Raw genomic sequence first — 7,437 nt, 5'->3', positions numbered from 1 at the left:
AGATATGTTTTCACATTAGACTAACATGATTTAGTACAAGGCTTGTGAAAAAATTCTCAATGCTTGTTAGCCTGTGTTTATTTTAAATGTGTTCAATCTCTGAATCTTAGGTAAAGAACAGGAGTTGTGTTGTATATCACCAGCTAGTACTGGGCTCCAAACCTTTTCATTTTGAGCAGTGGTGGTATTCTGCAATTGAAGAATATAACAGTCCAAGGAATAAACAAGTACTTTGCTATGAGACTGTGTCTCCTAGAAATGTCAGAAACTATACCAATGAAGTGTCACCAACATGGCTTCTTAAATGTGACAGCACTTGATATGCTAATGAGGAGAGGGGAATCACTTGAGGCCTTAACCCTAGAAGAAGAACACCAAGCATCCAAAGAAATTTGAGAGGGAGAAATAGTCTTTGTGAGGAAAAAGCACTTCAGTTGGTTTTCCCATACCACAAGCTTGGCCCTTAAAACTTACACATACAAGGAACAGGTTGTATTTATGTGTTTAATTAAGTATTTATTGAATTTTAATAAGGCACAGAGTGCAGGTACATGGGGAAAATTCAAAGAGAGTTAAGGGAAATGAAGAATGATGTAGCTATAATCTCAACAAAATAAAATAAAAAAGGCATTTACAATAGATGCATATCAAGCCATGTCTTTTCCTCTTAAATTATTGGGAACCACATACATTGAGTGTCGTAGTGATGACAAAGCATATCAGGGTAGCTACAGACTAAACCCCATGAACTTAAAGAGGCAAAACTAGAAAGTGTCTGCTTCCAAGTTTGTGTGTAAACTAAAAAGGATCCTCATTCTGTCATGTAATATATTAATGCAAAAATAATTTAAAATGTAAAGTAAATTTTCAATTTTATAGATTTAGCTTTCTTAAACAGTATGAACATAATTGCCTATTTCAGAAAACATAATAACTGACTTTAAGATAGGAAGCAAAAACAGTCCTTATCACGATATATAGTGTTTAAGAGGAAGGGAGGGCTAAATCTAAAATGCCCTCTGTGTCTGTATTGCCCACATAGGCTTCGGCTAGTTTTATGTAGTTAATGAACATTCAGTAGACTGATTAAACAATTTTACCTTTAATATACAAAGGCAATCAACTCCCATTAGAGTAGGCTTTACTGAACAAAGTTGGAAAGGCTGCCTATGAATGACCCATTCCTGTTTCTAAGTCAGTGACTTGTTCATAGGCAAGAACATTCATCCAGGACAAGTCAGAAGTCTTAGAGGGTGGCTATAACTAGTCATTTCATGGCTAAAAGAATAATATTCACCTCATCATCTGAAACTATATCCAGAAGATACATAATAAGCCTGGGACCGTGTCTCAGGTCTTAGACAAAGAATGGGCATGCCAAGTTCATCTTATGTGCTAAGAGATACAGTGGTGACACTGGAACAGTGACTTGACACAGGATGGTGTCTAAGCTGGGGCAGACAATCACAATTCGTGATGTGGTTCATTTATTAAACATTCTAATTTCACTTATTGGTAAAAATGGGAATTATGAAAATAAGTATATCAAGGGAATGCATTTTGTTCTTACTGACAGGTTTTTAGGTTTATTTTAAACCATATATCCAGAGTTCGTGAGAAGACACCCTCATTTTTATGTTGTTATTTTATTCTCCCTACTACATTTCTTACTTGATTTGATATACTTGACTATAGTTTTTTACTCTGGTATAAGCCAAGATAGGGCCCACTGCTTTCTTATATGCACATAGATTCAAAGAAGGGATATAGTCACTCAGAAAGTGGCTGTTAAAAGAGTGATAAAGAGGCAAAACTCTTGAAAATCTATGTGTTAGTACAGTTAAGAATTCTACAAAGTTAGTTTTTGGTGGTAACAAATATACAGAGTTCATAAAGCAGACGATAATGATGTGGGCCCCCACACTGAAGTCAGCCTGTTCAAGGAAAATGGTGGTTCTTCACATTTGAGTCAGATAACTATCTGCAAATATAAATCATCATATCAAAATTACACCTACCCATATGCCTCTTTCTTCCAGCTATTGTGTCAGAGCTAAGTTTATGTTAAGCAGAAGCTAATGCTACTAAAAACCTTGGTATGAGATTGAAACCAAGTAACTGCTGCATGCACAATTAGCCACACAATAACCTTTTCTTTCTTTTTCAATAGTCACTTATCACCATTACTAGCTAAACCATTTAAACGTATTAGCCAATCCCATACACTTCTCAATACCACTGACACCTTGTCCTTAGTTCTGTATATACACATCCTCATATTATATGACACAGTTTGTAATCAAGAAAAAAAACAACCATATATGGGTGGATTAGTGAAACAAAGGTGGAATTCTTATATCTGGTTCTTCAACTTAACTGATATTGACAAAATGCTTTTTTTTATCATCATAAACTTCCACATCGCATCTGTCACTTGAAGTCATGACCCAACTATGCTTTGTCATGATGCCTTTCTAGGTCAGGTACTAAAACCATGTTCAAAGACTAGATAAAATGACCACCCTCACTCAAGGGTCCAATGGATCAGGCAGTTCTTTTCCCCAAAAGGCACACATTGCAGAAGTCAAACAGTTCCTTGTGTATGCATAATGCAGGTATGCTGAAAAAAAGTTTGCATTTGTGGGTACAGATTGATAAAATTAGCCAATTCAGATGCAATGATATTTATTTATATACCCCTTTCACAGATATTGCTGGGACATCACTTTTTAGTGAAAATCTCCCTTCTCTTTATTTACATTTCCCTCCCCTTACTTTCTCTCACATCTTTTCTTAATACTTATTTCACTAACTCTCATTTTCTCACTCTCATCTCCTCTCTCTGCATTCTATGAAAAACATTTTTTTCAAGAACTACTTATGGTATTTTATCGGTATGAGTGCTTTACCTGCATATACATAAGCTATGAAGTGAGTGCTGAGAATCAAACCCTGGTCTTCTTTCAGGAGCAACAAATTCTCTTACTGATGAATCATCTCTCCATACCCCCTACCTCATTGCATCCTTAATTAAGTATTTAATTTTATCAATACTTTTCTCATTTTTAAAGTGCAGGGAATATATATTATTCATAGATATGAGTGGAGGTTCAATAGAACTTGTACAAACTTAACAGAACAGAACCTTTTACAGTGTATAAAATGTTTCATGATCTGTGCATATGATATGTGTGTACACATGATAAGGTGCACACGTGGAGGTCTGAAGATAGCTTTAGGGAGTCAGTTCTTTGCTTCCACCTTAATGTGAGTTCTGGGAACAGATTCAGGTCATCAAACATGAGAGCAAATTCTTTGCCTCCTGACTCATCCCACTGGCTGTAGATGGCTGCATCTTTCACAAGTCTTTGTGAAGTCTTTCTCTTTTCCTCTTTGAATTCCATTAAAGTTTTTTTCTTTCCTTCCTTCTCATTTCTCCTCTTCCACTTTCCTTCCAGTTTCTTGTGTTCATTAACTAGGTATCATTCTGATTTTCTTTACTTTCAAGAGGAATTTACACCAATGTTGGCCCAAATTTAGCAATGCTTTATCAACAAGTGTAATTGTGTGATATGCAAAATATTCTTAATGAGAAGAGCCACAGGGGTCTTTGGGTATGTTTCTGGTCTTTTGAAATGTATAACCAAATAGTTTTTTAAAGGTTTAGCATATAAAAAGAATGCTGTAAAGTATTATGATGTTTAAAGAAAGGTGGAGATTGACTCCTATTTCATATCTATATAATGTTTTATTGAATAATTACTACACAGACTATTTGGGTCCCTAACATTCTCAGTCATGTTTCTACCAGCATTGATTTATGGAAGCATACTTGTACATGTTTCATGGGCCACCAGTCAAGAACTTCTCAGGGTTCTTCAGCAGTAAAATTGCTAGTTGTGACGTATATCTTCAATAGATATTCAATGGATATATCCTCAGAAAGGCTTAAATGCATTGTTATTTCTGTGAAATTTTCCTGTGTTCTTGACCTGTATCCTGCAGAACAGCTTGCCCTATAGATTATTGTGTGTCTGTGGCTATAAATTGTATCTAATTGTACTTATAAAACAGGAAGTGCTTTATCTCACCTTTACTAATGATACTCCTGTGTTCTCTCATTGTAAGGAGTTGATCAATTTATTTTTCCAATTTGAAATATTTCTTTAAAATTTTCCAGTTTGAATTTTAGGAAGTGTGTTTGTACTATGGGTTGGATCACTTTTGTATTCTATTTGTAATGTGTCTCATTGTACTCTAGGGTTTGTCTTGTTACTTGAGCACAACCTTAAACAGGCATTTCATTGTGTGTGACTGAGTATATTAGAGTTAGAACATGCCACAGGTCACCTAAGGTAGACCCACTTCAGGTATTTTTCAAGTCTTAAAACCATGCTGGAGACCTGGGCAGAGCTGATAAGCCGATCCCTTTTACACTCTCATTTTTGAAGTCTGTAAATTTGACCTAAGAATCTGATATAAATCCAGAAGAAGCCAAGGAGTCAGAACCAGAGGAGTAAAAAGGCACATGGAGATCAGGGGTTTTGGAGAAAACTCTGGTCATGTGGAGGGAGCACAGTCAACCAGATGTGCTTCTTGTAATTAATATGCATGTCAGTTAAAGACTCTGAGTTTAGCCATGTTTGAATGCTTTTTTTGCTTTAGATTCTCAAGTAAAATATAGAACTAATTTAAGGTTAGTCTTAGTGTCTGCCTGCAGTGACTACTTCAGTTGTCAACATGTCTGCCTCTGGAATCAACTAAAACTCAAACTTCTAGGTACTCCTTTGAAGGATTTTCTTAATCAGATTTTCCAAATTAAACCGACCTATACTAAATTTGGTAGCACCTCCTGATGTCAACCCAGATAAATAAAAGGCCATGAAAGTGGAAAATTCCTTTTTTTTTTTCTTCATTGCCCTCACACTTGCTGGCAAGTGGCTCCTCCTTCTCCTCCTCCTCCTCCTCCTCCTCCTCCTTCACTTCCTCATCCTTGTCTTTCTCCTTTTTCTCTTTCTTATCTTTCTTCTTCTACTCTTCCTCTTCCTTCTCCTCTTTCTCCTCCTCCTCTTTCTGTTGCTGCAACTTAGCAGCTCTCCTGGAATCCTGGCCTTCAGTGGCAGGTTGGAACTGCTGAGACATATAACCTTGTGGACTGAAAACATGTAGATTCTGGAGCTGTCTAGTGTGGGTCAGACATTGCTGGATTACCTGGACCAAGCCATGTAAAACCCAATCTAGTAAATTTGCTTTTCTTGTGGGTGTGTTTATATGAGCATATGAACACATATGCTTGCAGTTCCTTGTCTTTAGAGAGTACTAGCTAGCACAGTGCTTTCAAAATTAAATAATACGATTCCAGAAGCACTTAAGAAACTTCACCGTATTATTTGGTTTTGGGAGTCTAATTTCTTGAGTTCTTTGTATATACTCCAGAGAACCAAATAACCCTATTAAAATTGGGGTACAGAGCAAAACAAAGAATTCTCAACTGAGGAATACCGAATGGCTGAGAAGCACCTAAAGGACTGTTCAACATCTTTAGTCATTAGAGAAATGCAAGTCAAAACAACCCTGAGATTCCACCTCACACTGGTCAGAATGCCTAAGAACAAAAACTCCAAATGCTGGCAAGGATGTGGCGAAAGAGGAACACTGCTCCTTTGGTGATGGGATTGCAAGCTGGTACAACCACTCTGGAAATCAGTTTGGTGGTTTTACAGAAAATTGGACATAGTACTTACTACCTGAGGACCCAGCTATACCATTCCTGGGCATATACCCAGAAGATGATCCAACATGCTCCACTATGCTCATAGCAGCCTTATTTATAATAGCCAGAAGCTGGAAAGAGCCCAGATGTCTCTCAGATGAATGGATAACAGAAAATGTGATACATTTACACAATGGAATACTACTCAACTAGAAAAACAATAAAGTTATGAAATTATTAGGCAAATGGATAGAACTAGAAAATATCATCTTGAGTGAGGTAACTCAGTAACAAAAGAACACTCATTATATGCATTCACTAATAAGTGGATATTAGCCCAGAAGCTTGGAATACCCAAGATATAATTCACAGACCACATGAAGCTCAAGAAGAAGGACGACCAAAGTGTAGATACTTTGATCCTTGTTAGAAGGAGGAACAAAATAACAATGGAAGGAGTTACAGAGACAAAGTGTGGAGCAGAGACTGAAGGAATGACCATCCAGAGACTGCCCCACTTGGGGATGCATCCCATAAACAACCACCAAAGCCAGACACTTGTGGCAGATGCCAACAAGAGCTGTGAGGAGCCTGATATAGCTGTCTCCTAAGAGGCTCTGCCAGTGCCTGACAAATACAGAAGTGGATGCTCACTGCCAATCATTGAACTGACCACAGGGTCCCCAATTGAGGAGCTAGAGAAAGGACCTAAGTAGCTGAAGATGTTTACAGGCACATAGGAGGAACAACAATATGAACTAATCAGTACCCTCAGAGTTCCCAGCGACTAAACCAGCAACCAAAAAATACACATGGTGGGGCACATGGCTCCAGCTGCATATGTAGCAGAGGATGGCCTAGTCAGTAATCAATGGGAGGAGAGGCCCTTGTTCATGAGAAGGCTATATGCCAGGGCTAGGAAGCTGGAGTGGGTGGGTTGGTGAGCAGAGGGAGGAGGAGGGAATGGGCATTTTCAGAAGGGAAACCAGAAAAGGGGATAACATTTGAAATGTAAATAAAGAAAATATCTTAAAAAAAAAAAGAAACTTCACAGAAATCACAGAACTAAAACTTTCTTCCTTTATGCTCAGTGTTCTGTCTCCATATTTAACTGTTCTTTATTTTGGTTATCTCAATTTCTGATGTTACACACACACATCCACACACACACAGGTATAAAAACCAAAGTAGAAAGAACAAAAAATAACAAGAGTTTTTTTAAAAATCCAAACAACACCTCTTTTATTTGCCACATAATAATCTCCATACAATGGACCAGAAAGCATATAGGTATTTTGACAAAATTAAAGTAAGAAGTTATGCAGCAAAATGTAAAAATATATTGCCATGAAAAGTTCTTTTGCTGTTTGAAGTGACTTAAAAGGAAAGTTTCAGTATTCTATGCTAATCCTCTCTGAGAAGTAAAGCTAAATAGTCAGGATTTGTTGTTTTATTGGAATTTTGTTTGTTTGTTTGTTTGTTTTTGTTTTTTCTGGTAACATGATAATTAGGGAATATTGGAGTGTTTCCCATGTGAACACTACATAACAGATGTAGGTTTAGTGTTAAATTCATGATATTGTGAAAGGGGTAAAAAAGTAGTTATGGTTCAAAACAATCTTCAGAAGTTGTGATTCCCAGTTATAAGCCAGATGCAAGGGCATCTGTAAGCTGGGCATGAATATAATGAGAATTTTGGTGCAGGTTGGGGCTATCAGCACATA

The sequence above is a fragment of the Mus caroli genome, chromosome 15 (assembly GCF_900094665.2).
Source record: "Mus caroli chromosome 15, CAROLI_EIJ_v1.1, whole genome shotgun sequence".
Taxonomy (NCBI): Eukaryota; Metazoa; Chordata; class Mammalia; order Rodentia; family Muridae; genus Mus; species Mus caroli.
The sequence above is the reverse complement of the archived record's forward strand: the minus strand, read 5'-3'. Positions refer to the sequence as shown.